Source organism: Bactrocera dorsalis, chromosome 2 (genome assembly GCF_023373825.1).
Source record: "Bactrocera dorsalis isolate Fly_Bdor chromosome 2, ASM2337382v1, whole genome shotgun sequence".
Classification (NCBI taxonomy): Eukaryota; Metazoa; Arthropoda; class Insecta; order Diptera; family Tephritidae; genus Bactrocera; species Bactrocera dorsalis.
The window spans coordinates 50,770,184-50,792,839 of NC_064304.1; the positions used below are offsets into that span (position 1 = coordinate 50,770,184).

A 22,656-nucleotide genomic window follows, 5' to 3' on the forward strand; every position below is an offset into this window, starting at 1 on the left:
AACAGGGCCCTGAAGGAAGCTATAAGCTCAAAACCCCAACTGTTCGCTAAAATGTACAACACGTGTATAAAGGAAGAGGTGTTCCCGACGTATGGAAAATACAGCGATTGGTTCTGCTCCCAAAACCAAAACAAACCACCGGAAGAACCCTCATCGTACCGACCCACTGTGTATGCTCGACACAATGGGGTAAAGTGTACGAAAATATAATAAGAAAAACCGCCTGGAGTTAGCAATCCAGAAAGCCGGCGGATTATCAGAGAAACAATACCGCTTTATAAAAAAAGAGATCCACTATTGACGCACTACGAGAAGTCGTTGATACTGCGAAATGTGCAGTAAGTGGCAAAAGATGGAAAGGTGGCACAAAAAAAGTACTGCGCGCTGATTACCCTGGATGTCAAGAACGCGTTCAACTCGGCAAAATGGGCACACATAATCGAAGCCCCTGGATGAAATACACGCCCCTGAAATACCTCATAAACATTATATTGAAGCTATTTTTAAAAACAGGAAGGCTACTTTTTGATACAGACGAAGATACCAAGAGCTACTCTATCTCGAGTGGAGTATCCCAAGGCCAAGTATTAGACCCACTATTATGAAGTTCCACTTCATGTATGACGGGGTGCTAAAAGACAGCAACCAACAGACGTGAAACTAATAGCGTATGCGGACGATCTCGTGGTGGGTAGCAGTGGCCAAACAATTAGCCGACCTAAGAAACAAATGCAATGAGTGCTTAAATTGGCCTACGCCATTGGTTCTCATCTGTGAGTCTGGAGCTGGCGGAGCAAAAAACTGAAGTTTTGCTCATAAGCACCAGGAAGGTAGAGGAACAAATAGAGCTCTCCATAGGGGAGTGCGATATTACTTCGCAGCCGCAGCTGAAGCATCTGGGAGTAATATTAGATTCTAAATTAAAATTTAAAAAGAACACCTGGAATATACATCCAGTAAAGCAAACAAAATTTACAATGCGCTATCGAGAATGATGACCAATACAGGCTGTGTGCGTTCCAGCCGGCGATTCCTGATAGCGAAAGCAATGAGCTCCGTAATACTGTATTGTCAGCACCAGTATGGATACAGGCAATGGATATAAAAAGCATATGCTAAACAAATAATTGCAGTGCATAGGCTTTCTGCAATTCGAGTAATAAGTGCGTTCCGGACTACAACTACCCGACGCTGCTGAAGTATTAGCCAGCATGCCGCCCATTGACATCCAGGGAGATGAACTCGAGCGTTTATATCATCTATCGGCGCCTAAAAACAGTATCGGCAAAGACAGAGGAGAGGAACAAAAGCATTAAAATGTGGCAGGAGCGGTGGAATTCCTCATCCAAAGGGCGTTGGACCCACCGACTGATACCTGACATCCACTCGTGGATAGACAGACGACATGGGGACCTAGACTTTTATCTGACCCAAATACTTAGTGGGCATGGGTGCTTTAGAAGTTACCTTTTCAGATTCCACAATGACATTAGTCCGAACTGCCCGACATGTACAGAGCATATAGAAGACTCTGAGCATGTATTTTTTAACTGCCCTCGATTTTCAAATACAAGGGAAAAACTAAAAACCACACTCGGTGGTAGTTTCACGGTCGATAATTTAACGACACTCATGTGTCAGTCGACTGATAATTGGAAAGCTGTCAGCGAAGCGTCAGCATCCATAATGACAAAACTGAGATTTTTTGAACAAGTTAGGCGTCCGTTACTCCGCACAATAGAGGAGACTTAAATGTCCTGTCCCTCCCACGAAGTAATACTTAATCGGTGGTTCCGTGGGAGAGTCCTGAGTTGGGAGTAGGTTAGGTTTAGCGGATTAAAGTTCCGCACTCCGGCTTTCGATGCTTCCCCCTACTGTAAAAAAAAAAAAAAAAAAAAAAAAAATTAAGGCTTTACAACTACATATATTTCTATTAGTCATTCGAAGACATTTACTTCATGAAATGTTAAGGAGTTTTCCATCAATAAGATATGAGCTACTGTTTCCATGAGTATCGTAAGTATGGTATAGTATAACATAAAGTATTGAGAGAAAAATTATCGTTTAAATATTTTTGCTTGAATCACTCAAATATGGAAATAATATTGAACAAACGATAGTTGAATCCATTTTTGCAAATCGCTCTATGTTTGAGGTCCCTCTGGGAGTATGAGCTACAAACCATGTACAATTACTGAAATAATATACCGGCTAATGGATGATCGTTTCGTCACCAAAATTTACAACAATTCCAAATTGAGTTTTTATTGTTTAAGAGTCGCTATAAAATACATAACTATATACAAAATTTTAAGCTTCTGATATCAGATACAAACGTACTCGTATAACCAAGTTGTAACCAAAATTAAATTTTTTTCAATATGAGTAGTTACTATTTTATATTGTATTTTCTTCTTGCTGTGAAGTTAAGAAAGTGATATTACCTTATATTGCATTTACTACCAACTACCTACACAAGTTTCTTATTTATGTGCATGTGCATAATTATATAAAAGTTTATTTTCCAGTATTGATAAAACTTTATATTAAAACAGACATTGCGAATGAAATCAATATTCGCTATTCTCCGCAATCATAATTCAACAACATATCGTTTCTTATTGGATTATACCATAGGTCATGAATTCGGTAAGTTTTTTACCACATTTTGCTTCATACACCAGAAATTTATATCAAAATCAATGTCAATTGAAATACATGAGAGTATATTGAGTTTATGATGATTGGAAATCAGTAGTGGCGATAAGCAGATTATTTTTAAGAAAATTATCACACATGTTGAGCGACATAAGGGATTTAAAGTCAGTCGGAAATCAGTATATCGGTTATATTTGGTTTAGAGGAAGATCTGGGGTCGAATTGTTACTTCCGTGCACGGATCGGCAAACATACGAAAGAAAGTTATGTGATACGTCAATCGTATGCGGTGATTGGCATTATGATATACGATAGCAAACGGATCGTAATGCATTTTCAATTCACAATAGTTTTTAAATTCCATATTGCTTTGGATCGTATTTTTAGGACACAATAGATGGGGCGACATTTTCATTAAGGGGTTATATGCAGTTAGGATTTTCAAAAAATATGTGAGTATACACACACAGAATTTCAATATTTTCGAAGTTTTAGACACATTAATGAAGCGACTACATGTAAAGTGCTTTCAAAACTTTAAACTCGTTTTTCTCGAAACGGTGCTTTCAAAGTCGGTGAGCAAGATTTCTCAGAAAGGGCTGAACCGATCGGTCTGAAATTTTCACACAAGCTTTCTAAATATATTTTTAGTAACTAATCGAAGGATTTCCCCATCCGATGAAAATTTCTTATTTTTATAAACAATTAAAGACCCGAATTTTGGTCGAAAATCGAACCTTTTGCTTTGAGTAGCCGCCATTTTGTCAAAAAATTATTTTTGCCAATTCCTTCGATCAATCACTAGATTATTTATTATATTAATGAAATTTATTTGGTTTTTGCATTTTAGATGATCCAGTCCAGAGATATTGTGCTCACCGCAAGAGGCCTTTTTTTTGCGGACCACTGCAAAAATGGCAATATCAACGTTCCCTATAATAATTTTTGGCAATAAAAAATCTGTGAATATAGTTTAAGGTTGTCATAATATACCTGCCAAGTTTCAAATCAATAAACCAAATAGTTTGCTTAGAAAAAAATCTTGAAAAATAACTTTTTCGCCGTCCTCCTAACTGTATATAACCCCTTAAACTAACAAATGTAATTAAATATCAAAATGGATCCACCTTTGTTTTTTTATTTGAGCTCTAGAGAAAGTGATGGAGATAAAAAATAAGGTATAAAAAAAAAAACAAATTAGAAAACCTCATTAACAAAATTTTCTTTGTAGATGTATCGTTGAACAAAGCTTTGGAATCTTAAAAAGACGTTGGAGAATTTTAGGATATGGCAAGAGAGGACGGTATCACCCCACAAAAGTGGAAGGTTTGCTAACGTTTGTGAGTCATTGCATAACATCTGCATAAAATTTACAGTAAGTTACGACCCTCAAAATTGCGATTCTTATCACACACAAGAAATGGACACCGGGGTAGCGAACCGCCCCGAACCGAACCATAAAAATATTTTTTTTTTTTTTAATTTTTAATGAGATATTCTATTCATTGGTTTCTTGCTTATGTTCTTTATTACTAAAAATTATAAAAAACATAAAATTTAAAAAAATTTGCTCACATTTCCATAAATTTGTCTATTACGATTGGTAATTTGCGCTCGAATAACGATTCGAACGAACGGATACGTTTATACATATTAGAGATGAGCGATATTGCGATTTTTAAATCACTGTGATTTCAGTGATTGCTATTTTTAAATCACTGTGATTTTATATTGCTATTGCGATCGCAACTAAGTCGACGTTCAAACGTCGTTGTTGTTGTTGTAGCGGCAGATTCTGCCAATTTGACACTGTTTGGCCGAATAAAAGTCCGGGTCTGTTCCACTTACCACTTACGTAGGTTTTCCGCCTTTCTTTTCACTACATATATTGGAGCGGTTCGGCTACCTGACACTTAGAGCGAATTGCATAGTTCATTTGTATGTTGGTATGATGGTTTCACACATTTCTTAGAAGGAATTACCATTAGTGTGGTTGATAATTTGTTTGTTTAGAATACCCGCTTTTAATATTTTCAAGACCAAATAATTAACGCGAGTTTCCTAATCTTTGGGAAAATATTAAAAACCCGTAATTTTTTATTCCATCATTTTTTCTGAAATTAATTAGTTACAATTCTTGTTTTCATCACAAAATGCTTTAAATAAGAACGTTACACTCAAAACTTCAAACCGGTATGACGAAAAATAGCATATACGATATATACAATACCCTGAAGAAAGTTCTTATTTTTCTGCTATTTGTTGTTGTGATCGTAATTCACAGGTTCGAACTGCTATCGTAAATCACAGGTTTGAACTGCGATCACAGTTTCGAACTGCGATCACAATCACTGGTTCGAACTGCGATCACAGTTTCGAACTGCGATCACAATTCACTGGTTCGAACTGCGATCACAGTTTCGAACTGCGATCACAGTTTCGAACTGCGATCGCAATCGCAGTTCATAGAAGCGAACTGCTATTTATAAAAAGTGATCGCAGTTGCGATTTGCGATTTTTCAATCACAGTGAAAAAATCACCGGTAGTGAAATATCGCTCATCACTAATACATATACTCGTTCACGTATGTCATCATGCCAAATTACGATAGAAGCGTTACGATCACGTATATCATAATACGAAATACAGGCTTTTACGTGACAAGTGAGACGTTCACGGATGTAACGATTCGACCCCTGGTTGCATTAACATAAGCATGGCATACCTTAAAGGTATTATTTTATATTGTTACGAATTTACTCTTGCTAGTTTACTTTGTTAGGTTCGTATCTCTGGATTGACAAATAAAATCAACACTGTTTAATTTAATTCAACAACTCTTTATTTCACAACTCGTCTACACTATAGCAGTTTACTCTTAGCACTGATTGATTACGTTGGCGCTGCCACGGCTTATATAGCCACGCACTTCTCGCTAGATGCCGATGTGTCCTTCTAGAATATTGCGTCTAGAAACCACCAGAACATACTGCTATACGGCGGAAGATGTCGCTAGATGCCGATGTGTCTAGAATATTGCGTCTAGAAACCACCAGAACATACTGCTATACGGCGCCAGATGTAGCTATTGCTTCGACAAGCAGACAGCCGTGGCGCCAGATGTCTACAACAAGACAAATGCTATTCCATATACCTACAGCTATTGTTCATAATAATGGATGCATATAGCAATACCAATACAACTTAATACTACTTTTGTAACAATATCTTAATTAGTATGTATTTCAAGTACTAATTAAGGTACTTGATTTGTATAATGTTCAGTAAAACAATCAGATGGAATTTAAAATTAGTTATGTGGGAAGTAGGCGTGGTGGTGAACTGATTTCGCAAGTCAAGTTTCAAGTTGCAGCTTCCACAGACAGAAGAACTAATAGCGCAAACAGCGAAAACGTAAACCCGTGGCCCGTGTCAGCTGGTACGACCTATCTTATGGGAGCTAATGATGAGCGATATTTCACTACCGGTGATTTTTTCACTGTGATTGAAAAATCGCAAATCGCAACTGCGATCACTTTTTATAAATAGCAGTTCGCTTCTATGAACTGCGATTGCGATCGCAGTTCGAAACTGTGATCGCTGCTCGAACCAGTGATTGCGATCGCAGTTCGAAACTGTGATCACAGTTCGAACCAGTGATTGCGATCGCAGTTCGAAACTGTGATCGCAGTTCGAATCAGTGATTGCGATCGCAGTTCGAAACTGTGATCGCAGTTCGAACCTGTGATTTACGATAGCAGTTCGAACCTGTGAATTACGATCACAATAGCAAATAGCAGAAAAGTAACAACTTTCTTCAGGGTATTGTATATATCGTATATGCTATTTTTCGTCATAGAGGTTTGAAGTTTTGAGTGTAACGTTCTTATAATTTTTAATAATGGCAGGAAATGTATCAAGGAAAAGAAGTGAAGTGTGATGTTTGAAGTGGTAGATGAAATATAATCAAAATGGAATATTTTAATTTGTTTTAATAAAATTTTTAATTTTACTTATTGTTAAAACCAAATTTGAAAGCTTTTTGTGATGAAAACAAGAATTGTAAATAATTAATTTCAGAAAAAATGATGGAATAAAAAAATTACGCGTTTTTAATATTTTCCCGAAGATTAGGAAACTCGCGTTAATTATTTGGTCTTGAAAATATTAAAAGCGGGTATACTAAACAAACAAATTATCAACCACACTAATGGTAATTCCTTCTAAGAAATGTGTGAAACCATCATACCAACATATAAATGAACTATGCAATACGCTCTAAGTGTCAGGTAGCCGAACCACTCCAACATTTGCGAAAATGTAGTGAAAAGAAAGGCGGAAAAACTTGACTCGAGTTACAGGAGCCAAAAGAGAATTTGCCGCCAATAACGACAAAATGTTTCCGTCGTTCCCATGACAGTCGGGTCTACGTAAGTGGAACAGACCCGGACTTTTATTCGGCCAAACAGTGTCAAATTGGCAGAATCTGCCGCTACAACAACAACAACGACGTTCGAACGTCGACTTAGTTGCGATCGCAATAGCAATATAAAATCACAGTGATTTAAAAATAGCAATCACTGAAATCACAGTGATTTAAAAATCGCAATATCGCTCATCTCTAATGGGAGCGCAATATAAGTGATCAGGGAAAAACGCTACTCCCTTCCTCTTTGTCGAAGGATGTTGCAGGAATCCACGTCATTTGGATTTTTGCCGTAGAAACGTGCCAGCTGATTGCTCTCTCACAGCGTAGGGTTGCCAATCTCGATATACTGTAGTAATTATAAAAGTTGTCTTCAATATGTTTGAAATTTTCTTAAAATGACTCAAAATCAGAGTCGAATGCTATTATTTATAATAACATAAACTATTTTTAATAGTTTGTTTTCAGTTTTGATATTATATATTATGAAAAATTGTAATTAAAAACATAGATGTGTCCAAAACTATATATGTATGCGTATTGAGCAATGGCAACATTGTTCAAATGAAAACAAAAAAAGATGGCGGATTTCTGCGTTTTTACCACGGGCTCAACTTTTGACACATTTTGCTCGCTAAGGAAGACAACTGAGGAAGAGAGTAGCGTTTTTCGCTGTTTGCGTTATAAGAGTCACCCGGATTTTAACTCCTCTCGTTATTTCGATTAGTTACTAAACAACTGTTAGGTAAACAAAAGTATTTTACTCGGCAGATATAGTACATATGTTGTAAGAATATAAAAACAATTACTCAGTTAAGCTGAGGCGTTGAAACAAACATACAAACACAAGCCGTCGAACAACAATTCAAACGCTACACCGCATTTCCAACGTTATCGACATTCATTTTCAATGACGTAATGTCTCACGAGATTTCATCGTGTCAGCACTAAATTCGTGGCATATTAGACAGTCACGTGTTGATGAAATGAACAAAACTTGTGTGACTTGTTTGAGGAACAAGCTTATACATTTGATACTACCTCACTTTGTTTATTGTCTGGTTATTTGAATATTAAATGGAGGTAATATTTGTATGGTAACACACTCTTATAATTAGAATACCCTTAAAATGATGTTTTGTATTGCAGATGCATAAAATCGGATCACTGCAAGTCCATAAAAAGTCGTTATTGGAAAACTTATGAATAGATTTAATTAACAATACATGCTAAAAAACTGAAAGAAAGTTTAATGCACATATTTTACACACTGCTCAAGTTTTGTATAAACATGGTGAAAGCATTTTTTCCCGGTTTCCTTAATAGAGTGTGCAACGTTCACCACATATGTAAATGTTATGCTTAAAATGATGAAAAAAGTTAGAAGCATTAAATTTAAAGAAAGAAATTGGTCTAGACTTTGGTGTGTGTCCCATATTTCTGATAAAATGATTTCCGCTCTTCGGCTGGCTTTTCCCTTATATGTATGTACATAAGTATGTATGTATATCTAATATATGTATGTATGTATTTAGTTTCGTCATTTTCGATTCGACTAAGTCAGTTTACGGCTTATGAAATAATTTAATAAGATACCGAAAATGATTGCAATCCTTCCATCATTTCAATGAATGTTAAATACTTTCGCAACATTATTCTTAATTCTTTTTAATTAAGAACTTATTTTAGAAATCACATTTTCCGTAGGTTGTTTATATATTTCAGGATTAGAGAGCAAAAATAAATGTTTATCATCGAAAATGGCTTTATTGTTTTTCAGAATATTCTCCATTAAGATCTATGTACATAGGTACTTTTGCAAATTGGCGAAGCACTTTTGCCACTTATTTGAGTTATTTCTAAAATATGCCTTTTGAACGCATCAACCGATTTTCTGGTGTCGAAAAATGTTGACATCTTTTTAATTTTTTACCTACGGAAACAAAAAGAAGCCATTCGGTGCCAAGTCAGGACTATACGGTGGATGACTCATTAAATTGATAGTTTGAGTGCTCAAAAAAAGTTTTTTCAGTCGATGCGTGAGAGTTAGCATTGTCGTGGAGAAGAGTGATCTTGAAAGACAACTGATTATCCTATAATTTACTGTTCTGCGTTTTTCTAGTGGAATGGTTGTGATATGCCCAGTTGTTCCAGAAAACAGGCAATCATTTGCTTGGAAGTGTTTCGGGCACATACGGAACAACAATTGATTTTGGACGTCATTCACGAAATTCGTCTCGGAGTAATCCACGACCATTGATGGAATTTCATCGCAAAAAATGAAATTAAGTTCATCGATGCACTCTTGTTGAGTTAATTCACGTCAAAAGATGTAAAAAATACTGGATGGAAAATGGTTGCGATTTGATCTATTTCTTGGTCGAAAAGAATATATTTGTAAACAACACAAATAGCGATCGTTCGTCAAACCGTTCTGAGTATGCATACTCGTATTACTAAAATATCAAACTTTACGATCAAGATGTCAGTCACAATTGTAAATTCCAACTGAAGCACCAATACATTTATGGTTATATAACTTTGCCTCTGAGGTCAGTCACCTTATGACTACAAATTATCCAAATCGGTCCAGACCGATTTTCGAACTTCCGGTTGACTTTATACCGTAAATGTATGTATATCAGCAAATATGTTACACATCTTAATAAAATTGAGAGAGTGTGTTTATCATCTAAAAAATGTTCATCCTTTTGCCTTTGGGTGAAATCGGGCGAAAAATTGATCTAGACCCTATATAACTAACAAACCTTACGTACCTAAAGGTATTCCCCTAGTGAAAGTTCGGTTACACCCGTACTTAGCCCTTTATTACATGTTTATAATTTCAATTCCCTTTATGTATTAATAAGTTGACAGAATTTTCAATTTTCTTTCAATTGTCACACAGTCAAACCATTGTTAACCTACAGTAAAATAGGATAATAAGGCGAGTGATGAGTTCCCGATATTTATACTTGCATATACATATATATCTTGATGAAACTTGCTACAAGGGTTCCTTAGTAATATTATTTGGTATAAGAATGTTGGTATTGCATAAGAACAGTATCGGCATGAAACTTCGTATAAATAGTGCCCTTAGCGTATGCAAAATCCGACTAAATCCGAACATAACTTTTCAAGACCCCGATACCAATATGTCGATGCCAGTGCCTATGAGTGATTTTTAAAAAATTTGTTAAATCGATGATATCTTAATTAAATTTAGAGATTATATTTAAAGTAGCATTATGTTATTCCATAATCGCTTTTCCGTTTGCGTTTTCTTAAAGTATAATATCTTAAAAAAGAATTTCCGGACGCTATGAAGCTTTCGAGAACAGGTGGCTGGTGGCAAACTTATACAAACGATTATTATTCTTCATAAATCAAATTTTTTAGATGCTGTCAGCCAATTTATAAAGATATCAGTAATGGCAATTTACCTTCAAGATGTGTAAATGTGTTTATTCAGAATAATAATGAGAACTTCTATCCACTACTCTACTGGAACTTCATTCTGAGCTTTTTAAATTTATACATATATAAAGGGTGCCCCAAAATTAACGCAAGATGGGAATTAAATAGAAAATATAATTTTTAGCCTTTCAGTTATAGGTTTTTTTTATTGAATCGTAAAGTTCATTGGAATTAACATCGGACAACTACAAGGCTTTATCTCCTCCTTTAAAGCACGCGTGGTTGTGAGTTGTTTTTAAATAACTATCAAAACCAGAAAAAACGTTAACTTCGGTTGCACCGAAGCTAAATATCCTTCACAGGTGCATTTCTGTTAGTAACTATGTGTTCAGTTTGGAAGCTATATGCTATAGTAATCCGTTCTGAAAATTTTTTTTGAAGATTATATTGTTGGCTTAAAAAATAATCTATAGCAATTTTCGTTAATATATCTTGTCAAATGTGAAAGTTTTCCATACAAGCATTTGATTCCGATCGTTCAGTTTGTATGGCAGCTATATGTTATAGTGGTCCGATATCGGCCATTCCGACAAATGAGCAGCTTCTTGAAGAGAAAATGACGTTTACAAAATTTCAAAACGATATCTTAAAAACTGTGGGACTAGTTCGTATATATACAGACAGACGGACATGGCTAAATCGACTCAGCTCGACATACTGATCATTTATATGTATATATACTTTATAGGGTCTCCGACGCTTCCTTCTGGGTGTTACAAACTTCGTGACAAACTTAATATACCCTGTTCAGGGTATAATGAAATCTAATGGTGTTAAAGGGGTCATCCTATGTGACGGCATTTTTGCTAGAATTTTTTTTTGTCTACTACAACCAAAGAGATAGAGCTTTAAGTTTTAATCTGTAAGCCTAAAAGCACGGAATATTCTATTATTAAATGGTAATACCAAAAATAAATTTTGTAGACATTTGAAGAAAAAATTAGGAATTTTTGATTGATAATAGATGATTCCGTGTGATGTTTCGTGTGCTGAGTATACTCTACAAATTTCACGTCATTCGGTCAAGCCGTGTTGGAGATGCGATGAAGATCCACTAATTCTGATCATCAAAACGAGAGAATACACGACAGGACGAATGTTTATGCAGTAACTGAAGTGTTACACCAGCTGTATGACATGTGTGATCGTCTTGTTAAAACTAGATATTGACTACATAAATATTATCCAATTTCGGCAAAAAGGGTTTTGATGTTGCGATATCGAGCACCAATAACAGTCTATCCTCATTTTGAAAACAGTATGGTCCATTTATAATTCCAGTTCAAAACCCACACCAAACAGTGATACGTTGTGGATGCATTTGTTTTTCGACAATCACATGTGGCTTCATCGCTTAGGATGATGCCGCTCGAAAAATCAGTATCCATTTGTTGATGAGATTTGAAATATTGTTCAATAATGAAGATCGTGCACTGCTCCATTTTCACAACTGTTTTTTATGGTTGTCAGCACTTTACTAGATATAGTATGTAAATGGCTATAATTTTTAATTTTTTTTCCATTTCTATCAAGTTAAGTCGAAACTAAATTTAATGATGTTATGTTTTTACTTTTATAAAGTAAAATAATTTTTTGCAACAAAAATTATGTACATTTTTTTTATGTCCCTGGCTTCACCTTACTTTATAAATATCCCAAATATAAATATGTAAGTATGGTATATAAGTTAATAGAATTTCAAATATTATTGTAATACATATATTCATAATTTGGTCTAATAGCAGACATAATATTTGTTTGTCTTTTAATAAAAAGTTGAATAAAAAAGTTTTGGAAGTACGAGAGCTGTCCGATAAATAACCGACCTCAACGTGAAGCTAGCGGCACATCTGAAAAAAAAGTTTCTACTTCAAATTGTGCATATTATAATAGCTACTCGCCAAAATTTCCGAAATTTATCTTGCTTATCTGTTGACAGTCGTTTTTGTGAGTCTATTTCGGTGATTTCCCCAAAATGGAAAAAATTGAATATCGAGCTGTAATTAAATTTTTATTTTTGAAAGGCAATACGCCTTTACAAATCAAAGATGAGTTGGACTCTGTGTATGGTGGCTCTGCACCATCGTTTACCACCGTAAAATTTTGGGCAGCTGAATTTAAACGTGGTCGCAGGAGCTTGGAAGATGATGAACGTCCTGGGCGTCCAAAAACTGTAACCACTAACGATAACATCGCTAATCTTACATATACTCATAATTTGGTCTAATATCAGACATAATATTTGTTAGTTTTTTAATAAAAAGTTGAATAAAAAAGTTTTGGAAATATTTATTTTCTCGTTTGCAAACACTAAAGCATTGCCTGTAAACAATCACCTGTTTCTGTTTGAATTCCGAAAGTATTACAAATAATATTTCTCTTTTTTCTAATGTCTTGGAGTTTGCGTTTCATTTATTGTAAGTATGGTTTTATTAAGCATAGGAATAGCTGTAAGTGGTTATGTAATAATTCAATAAAATTATTCTTGAACTACTCTTTTTCAATATTTAGCACAAAGAGTTGTTTACATAAGGTTGGTTGTCGGAAGCTAATTGTGGACAAGTAACTTATATCAGTTTTGAATTTAATTGTTCATAGAATACCTACTTATATTTTTTCCAAGACCTATATTTTTTTCAGATCGGGTCTTCATGAAAATGGTTCTAATGGCGCTCCACAAATTTTTTCTAATGGAATATCTCTAATCGCAGTCGCTTTTTCATGAACTAAAAATGCACTTCTTTTATTTGAAAACATTATTTTTTGTACTACTCTACGCTAAGAGCTTATCTAAGTACCATAGGTACATAAGTATGTAAGTACGTACATACATACTCTTATTGTTGCTAATGTAGCCCTACAGACTTGACAAAAGTAAAAGAAATTTCAATTAATTACCTTCATGAAATGTCTTTAGGAGAAAAAATAGATATGTATGTATGTATACTCTATACAACATGTTGTGGGAGTTCAAAATTGTACTGCAAACATTAACTGATAATGTCATAAAGGATTCTTTAACGTCACTTTTGTTGTTTGATTACTAATCACTTGTGTACTTTGCTTTTTTATATTTTTCTCTCAAAATAAACAAAAGCGGATATGCAAAGTTGATCTTTCCGATGGAAATAAATATTTGTCCAACTTGTACACAATAACACTCTAGCCCAGATCATTCATAAAGTATTCAGTGGAATTATTTGGTGAATGTGGCTTTTAACTTTATATTCTACATACATAGTACATACCTACATATAAGTACATATGTATGTCTATCAGAGAGCTGCAAAGAGTATGATAAAATAAGAACAAACACTCGTGCCAAAAACAGAATCAAATTAATTCAGTTCAGCATAGACAACATTGTTGATCTAGTCAAGTCAACTGATATGATGCAACACGAACAATCTTTTCCTCGGTTCCAATCGTATCATGTCAGTTCATAGCGTTGCGGCGATTGTTTGAATCGATTTGAAACTTCGGGGAAACTATAAGTAAATCTAGGAGTAAATCTATGAGTAAAGCAAACAACAACAATTTTCTGCTGGACTGATTTGAATCATGTGTAGCAAAAAATGTATCAGCTTTGAAAATGTGCGCATGTTACAAATTTTCGATGCGTGAACAATGGAAATTCCATCGAGTACGCACGTACATATATACATACATTTGTTGTATGTATGTACTCGATGAAATTTCCATTATACATATAACAAATGTATATACATATGTACATACTTGTCATCGATTGGGGAATCGGGTTCGTCTTCTCCTGGCGTTGTGCGTTCACTGCCATTCAGTTGGCTGGAGAAGTGTTCCCTCCATAATTTAAGTATGCTCTGGGCATCGGTCACTAGATCACCTTTGGGATCTGTTTTCTTTACGCTGCAACACGGCACTCTTCGTCATACCAGCTGTTCTTTTGCATTTTCCGAAAACCAATGGTTTCGGTTGCAGCTGTACGCAAGGAGCTTGAAATGCATTCCCACAGTTCCCTTATACCGAGGTATTGACGAGTGCTCTCAGAGAGCAGGAGTGCAAGTCGAATAGAAAATCGTTCGGCTATCTGTTGTGATTGAAGCTTCTCGACGTCGAACCTTCCTTGTGTTTGTTGGCGGTGTGCGAATCTTAGCTGCAACAAGATAGTGGTCCGAGTCGATGTTAGAACCTCGGAGCGCACATCTAAAACACTGTAGACGTGTCTTCCGTCTATCACAACACGATCAATCTGGTTGGTGGCTTTCGATCCGGAGACAGCCAGGTAGCTTGATGAATCTTCTTATGCTGAAATCTAGTACTACAGATAACCATATTTCGGGCCCCGGCGAAGTCGATCAGCCTCAAACCATTTGGGGATGTTTCTTTGTGAAGGCTGAATTTACCCCCCGTCGTGCCAAAGATACCTTCTTTGCCCACCCTGACGTTAAAGTCGCCAAGAACGATTTTGACATCGTGTCGGGGGCAGCTCTCATAGGTGTGCTCCAAGCGCTCATAGAAGGCATCTTTGTTCACATCGCCTTCAAACGGATGTTCTTAGGCTACCCAGAGGATATTTGGTCAAAGACTGGAAGTCGTGAGCTGCTTGAGCCATATGTAAAAAAATCGTTTCTGGCCACTCCCAAGTGAATGGCGATCAGAGAACTTTCCTCACTTGCGTTCACTTTTACACATGACTCCATCCTCTCATTAATTCTTACTTTATATTGTTTAATAATTATCTTCTGCATTGTTCTCCAATGGTTTGAATGGTTTGCGGTAACACTTTTTTGTAACAGTTTTATTCATGTTAGGACACAGCAGTTGCATAAAATCATCCAACGGCAAGAATGTATAGATAATATTTTCCGTCTACGCAGAGAATAAAAAAAAACATTAGTGGTTTTCATATTTCCGTTTAGAGAATGTTGATGGCGTTGCAAATCTTCTTAACGAAGTATTTCCTAACATCAAGCTATAATAATACATACCTTAGTAAAGAAATTATACATATAGTATATTTTGTGTTGCAACTTTTGTTTCTGTAACTGTACACTTGTTTTTATAGTAGACTAGAGGACCGTCCACGTTTCACTGTGGCTGATACATAGATAATACTACTACCATCTATATGATTTCTATTATTTGGATTATAACTATTAGTTAATGGGATATAATATTTTGTGAAGCAACTTGTGTTAGTTTACAAAAAATGGATCAGAAAGCATTTCGTGTGTTAATAAATCATTCGGCTTTTTGGGGAAAACACTGTTGAATTTGGGCTCAGGGAAATCCACCGTTGAAAAGATATTTGCTAAGCTGAAAACAGGCGAAATGAGCAAATTAGGTTTCTCGCAAGTTCATAATCCAACAAAAACAACGAATAACTGATTCTGACAAGTGTATTAGTGCTCTCTAAACGGAATAAAGCCGAAATTTTTCGTCAGTGATAGAAACACAGCTCCATCATTTCCCACTGGAGTCCAATCGACAGTCATTGTAGTGAACTGCACATGATGAACCTGATGAACCGGTTCTCAGGCGTGGAAAAACGAAAAAGGCGACGGGCAAGGTTATGACATCAGTCTTTCGTGGTGCACGTGGTATAATACATACTCAACGACTAATTACTGAGCCAGTTATAATCTATTTCACTGCGTATTTGGTTGCAGTTCTTTTCTTCTATTCCCATTATTTAGCAATTGTATTATTTTTGAGAAGACTCTGTTTAAAATTGTATGTATATATTCAAATGATTCCTACGAAGATAAATTTTGAAAAAATGCTTATGATTTAAAATATAATTTTTGTATTTATGAGTTGTATTAAATTTTGAAGTAAAGAGATAAAAGGTATCCTATGTCCTTACCCTGGTTCTAAGCTACCTCTCCACCAATTTTCAGCCAAATCGGTTCAGCAGTTCTTGAGTTATAAATGGTGTAACTAACATCAACTTTCTTTTATATATATAGATTGTTCTTGTGATATACAGTTATTATTTACTGTTAATCGATTGCTTCTTCTTATTTCATTCGTAGTACGCGTTTTTTAGAATGTCTTTCGAAAATAGTAGAAAATATTTATTCACAAATAAAGCGTCATTTGGATTTAGATGTAACAAGAATGCGAGTTTGTCAAATTATTCATCAAAATCCTAGCATAAAACCACAACCAGACCTTTTACCTAGACATAAAAGTGCACGTTTAGCATTTGCAGATAAATACCAGTTTTGGGATGAAGAATGGCGAAGCGTTGTGTTCAGCGATGAAAAAAAGTTTAACCCTCGTCGAGACCAACGGGTCTGGCCAGGCATATTTTGTTTTTAAATGTTATTTAAATATATTTAGAGTGTAGCAAACGACTTGCGCTTCCAGGTAGCTTCCTAGAATTTTATTGTTTATAGAATTGAGAAAAAAAATTCACGGATATCGTATCGAAAAGGGCGAAAAAAGGATATTATAATATTACACCTTAGTCGAGACAAATGGTGCTTGTCTAGACCCCATATATTTTGTATGAAAATATATGAACTTTGGTATGTTTCCATAACTTCGCACGGTTGATTTATCTGTTTTCATGTTCGTTACATGTCCAAATTGGTTTATATGTTTATCTAGGTCAAATACTTTAGCCGCTAGAGCGTTTTAAAGGTTAAGGAAAATGTTATTTTTCTCAAAATGTTACATTTTTTGTGAACGCTATTGCCACGCCAAGCGTGGACAAGGCAGTCAATTTGATTTCAATCAAATCGAGAGGTAAGATATTTCAAAAATGTATCTATATTGTACATAGCGTAAATACAACACGTATTTCCATACAAATGTATGTAAACACATAGGGGCCTAGCCAAGAACCATTGGTCTCGACTAAGTGTATCAGACCGTTGGTCTCGACCAGGGTTAATCTCGATGGACCTGATGGTTTTAATAAATATTGGCATCATACACAAAACCCTCGGCGCACGTGTCTCCGTCGAGTACACGGCGGAGGTTCTACTGTGAGCGTCAAAAATAAGTAAACAGCAGTTCTATCAATATTAAATTGTTTATAACAACGCAGTCTTTAATGCAACAATAAAAAGTTGTATTACAGAATTCAAGGTTTATATTATAAGAACTTAACTTAGCATAAATAATAAACAAAAACTAAACACAGCCAAAAATAATTCACATAAACTAAAAATACTCTCGTTTTTTCGCGTCAAAAATAAGTAAACAGAGTTCTGTAAAGTTAAAATCTATGTACGTAATAGCGGCCATACACAGGCACACATGTGCGTTCGATCGGTATGTGTAAACATGCGGTTTACTCGTGTATGGGCTTGTTCGCGTACCGATCCATGTTCGCGAAAATGTTTGATTTTTTACGATCGGTGCGCGAGCATGTTTATCGTGTATGGCGTTGTGAGCGCACAAAATCTCATTTCTCTCGTGTCGCCGAGCAGTGAAGATCGCGGACAATTGCAAGTGTTAAGGGGAGAGACTGCTTTAGAGGCATCAAAAAATCGATTTTTTTTTAGGATTTTTTTGGGAGGGAAAGAAATAATTGATTTAAGCGAAATTTCTAGGCTTTATAGTCATATATTCGAACATCTTTCACAAATTTTTTGAATACGAAATCTTTGATATTCTGCCTTTAGGAAGCAATTACCCGATGCATCTCGCATATACATTTATCAGGAACAAAAAATTCAAAGAGATTCATGTTTTTTAATAACTTATCTTCTAGTTAAACTAAGAAAATTCCAAAAAAAATTTACTTTATTTTGTTTAAAAATATGTTCAAACTTGACTTTTCCTAGTTTTTTTAGTTTAAATAGAAGATAATTTTATGCCAAAGATAATAAACTTTGCCCAATTCCAACTTTGCCCGCCAATTAAAATAATCGTAAAAATAAAAAATCGAGAAATCGCGCTTTTCGCTTTTTTCCCAAGCGCTCATGTATGTATCTGTTTGACGCTCGGACACTATTTCCCTTCTAGCTTCGACAATATTTAGATTTCCAATCTATAACTTTGTTTGTTAGATAATTTTTAAAGAGATTTAAGCGATTGTTTGAAGCTTCTAAAGCAGGCTCTCCCCTTAATAAAGATTTCGTATCTGAATTTATTGATCTTATAAAAAATTAATTCGCAATTTGGCAAACGAAAAGTGATAAATATAAAAATAATATTGAGAAAAATAAAAGTTGGAATAACTTATTAACGAAATACAAAGAAATAGATAAAAGTGCTACATTAGAAATAAATTCGAAGAAATGTTCCGCTTGCCTGTCGCACATGTTAACTGTGTGAAGAACGAACGCAAAATGGATTTGTGTGTCGTGTATGGGCAAACGAATTCGCACAGATCGAACGCACATGTGTGCCCGTCTATGTCCTCTTTAAACTAAATTAATATTCATTCTAGTATTTTGTTTACTTTCCTTTGGACTTCTGGACATCACTTATTTTTCTGGGCATGTATTCTGCAAAATTTTTTTTGTAAATTCTGGAGAGATTTTGCTCCATTCTTCAATCAAAGCTTTATTTAGGTCGTCCTTGCTTGAAATGTCCTTCTGTCTGATTTTTCGGTCAAGGTGCTCCTACAGATGCTCGATATGATTAATGTCTGGGGTCTGAAGAGGGTTATCCAGAGTTTTGGTGTTTGATATAAGAGCCACTCATTTACAAATTTGGACTTGTGTTTAGGATAGTTGTCCTGTTGAAAGATCCAGTTTCCTGATAGGCCTAATTTTTCAATGCTTTGAGCAAAATTTTTTTGTTAATGTTGAAATAATCCAATGTGTTAATCGTGGACTCAATAAAAACCAAATTCCCAACACCAGATGCTGCCATACAGCCCCAGACCATAAGCGATCCTCCACCGTGCTTTACGGTGTGGGTAACACACTTATCAGTAAAGGCTTTATTTTTGGATCTCCAAATTTTGGGAAACTTTTTCGATTCAAATATTTCGAAATTGCTTTTGTCTGTATAAAAAATGTTTTCCCAGAAATTTTCAGCCTGATTTAAATACTTTTTTGCAAATTTCAAGTTCATCTGTTATTCGCTTTTGATGTATAGGCCATTTGGCGTGGTACTCGTCCTTGCAAACCGCTTTTGTGCAAAGTTCTCCTGATTGTACTGGCACTTACTGGTTTACCCGATGTCTCCGTTATATCTTTTGATATTTGAGCAGCGTTTGAGACTGGATTTGTTTTTACTTCCCGTACTATTTATCGCGCTTCAGTGTCAGTAAGGCGCTTTGGTCGGCTCGGCCGTGACAAATTTTCAACAGTCTGATGTGTACCATGTTTATCAATAATTTTTTTTATTGTGCAATAGTATCTTCCAACTATTTCTTCGATTTCGCGCAAAGATTTATCTTTTTTGTGCAAATCTAATATGAGTTTTTAACCGTTTCAGTGGTCGTTCGCTTGCTCGTTACAAATATTGATATTTTAGCGACTTAACCTCACAAAAAACATAATGATATAAAAAATATGTTTTACTGCACTTAATCTCTTGAATAATAACCCTTTACAAAGGATATTTGGCGCTTCGCCGAAATAAGTATTAAAAACAAACAACGGTTGTTGCTACTGTTTACTTTTTTTTGACGCGAAAAAACGAGAGTATTTTTACTTTAAGTGAATTATTTTTGGCTGTGGTTAATTTTTGTTTATTATTTATACTAAGTTAAACTCTTATAATATAAGCCTTGAATTCTGTAATACAACTTTTTATTGTTGCATTAAAGACTGCGTTGTTATAAACACTTTAACTGCTGTTTACTTATTTTTGACGCTCACAGTATAAAGATGTGGGCAGCTTTTTGTTGAGGAGGAAAAGCTCCAATATTGCTACATATCAACAAAAATGAATGCACAAATGTATTTAGATTTGCTTGATAGTGAATTGATAGAACTTGCAGGCCAGTTTTATGAGGACAATTGGAATTTCCAGCAAGGCAATGCCCCGATCCACAAGGCAACCCTTACTAAAAGGTTTTTCGAGTCAAGAAACATTCCGCTTTTGGAGTGGTCAGCAAAAAGACCAGATTTAAACCCTATCGAAGATCAGTGAGGAATACTATCTGCTAGAGTTTTTAAAAGTGAACGCCCATTTACAACCCCAAAAGAGCCCAAAATGGCAACACAGAAATAATGGGCTTCAATAGGCATGTCAACGCTAAAGTCTTTGATTGAATCGATGCCATCTCGACTTAACCAAGTCAAAATGAATAAAGGAAAGCATATTTTGATAAATTAGGTTTTTAGTAAATAAAACCTATTTTATCAAAATATTTGAAGAAAATAACTTATTTTTTAACATGCTCATATAAATATTTTCTATGAAGCATATGTTTAGTTTTTAATTTTGTTGTACGTACTACAGGAATTTTAATTAATTTTTGTTGTATGATGTTACTGTAAAAATAAATATATAAACAAAACCAAATTTTTGATAGCTCGCTTTATTTCCAAATTCAATGGCTTTGAAGTCGTGCACATATAATTTCTTTACTAAGGTACATTTTAAGATATTTAATGGTCTTAAAAACTGATATGGTGTATTTATACATTTGAGTACATGTATTCATGTCGTGTGTTAAAAATAAGGGATAATCATAATCTACCGTGCAAAATACAGTACATGAGTTTCAATGTTGAGAGTTGGTTCAATAAAGAAGCGGTTTTTTTCGTTATAGGCTGGTGTACGATCCATACGAGCTTTTTCAACAACGGAACATTTTGAAAAGTTTATGGAGTATCATACGGACCTGGACCTCTTCAGCACAAGCCAGCGTTACTTCCACACATGATGACTTCTTCGTCGCTACGGAGTTGCTGTGACTACCTCGTGTATGTGGCGCTGGCGAAGGTGGTAATTGTGTGGCGAACCTCTTCTTCTTCTCTTGGTGCCACTTCTGCTACCTAAATTGCTTACAACCATTAGGTATGAGTGAGGGATGAGCCTTCAGACGAACAATATATGTACTAATGTTTCAGGACTTTTTAACATTTATTGAAAAGCGTGCTAACAATTTGCCTCAAGCAGCTACGTACAGTACAGCAACTCTTCATCAGAAACCAACCCGTCCCATTGAAGCTCACGTTGCAACGGCGAACTCATCCCAGAAACGGTGAGATACAGTTAAGCGGCTCTGTTATGTTTTAATTGCCTCAGAGGTGATCATGGATCTCGCGATTGTAGAAAGGTCCGGTCATTTCTAATTAATGGGGATCGGACCATTTTACTAGCGACTGCGTAGGTCATTCTTATTGATCACAACAGAGGACAATTCGTGGGCTCTCAGGTAAATCTCATTACCGATGCTATTTATTTATAAAACGTTTGTGTCTTCGTAGGCGTCCAGAGGAGATACGAATTGAGGAAATTGGTTCTAACCCTGCAGTCTACACTAAGGTTCATATAACAGTGCAGATACACTGCTTTGACAACAGCAGAAACTTCAACCTCAAGGCTTATGTCGTGCCGACAACTGACAACTGGTACTGACGTCCTAACGGGTCTCTTTCAGAAGGGTGTCATACAGGGTTCTAGAGCAATTTTGCGCTTTAAACACCCGACTTGGTTGGGTGGTATTTGGATCGGTCGCAAGTTCTGCTCAGTCCACATTACCTACATCTCTTACTTCGAAATGCTTCAACGACGAAGCCAATAAAGACTAGACATGTTACATAGAAGCTTCTGGACACTCGAAAAGCTGATACTATCATCCGAAATTCACGTGGATGACTGTGAGAAGATCTTCAACGACACAGTCACCCGTACAATAAACGGCATGTACCAGTAGCAATTATTATTTCTACCAGATGTTCCTGCTCTTGGGGAATCTCGTCAATCGGCAGTTCGCCAGTTTCTAGAACTCTAGCCGCATTTGATGAACGCCCCATGTCTTCGTGAACAGTACATCGCATTTATGTGAGAATACATTGCTCTCGGTTAGCAGGCAAGCTTTTACTAACAAAGAAAATGGATACTTCATACCTCATCATGCGGCAACCACAAAATTTCGCGTAGTTCTCAACGCTTCCGCGAAGACATCTAATTGGGCATCCTTAAACGATACACAGTTTTCTGCAAAGTAACCATCACTGCAGACATA

The 22,656-nt window shown here is 35.6% G+C and overlaps 1 long non-coding RNA gene across 1 annotated transcript; it reads left to right on the forward strand.

Moving 5' to 3' along the window:
* The first annotated feature begins 1,900 nt into the window (after window positions 1–1,900).
* LOC115066146 (uncharacterized) lies at window positions 1,901–22,224 on the forward strand. The gene is made up of 5 exons (XR_007421610.1): window positions 1,901–3,836; window positions 3,890–4,033; window positions 21,235–21,482; window positions 21,560–21,843; window positions 21,896–22,224. It is a non-coding gene; the product is annotated as an uncharacterized LOC115066146 (long non-coding RNA).
* Window positions 22,225–22,656: the final 432 nt, after the last annotated feature.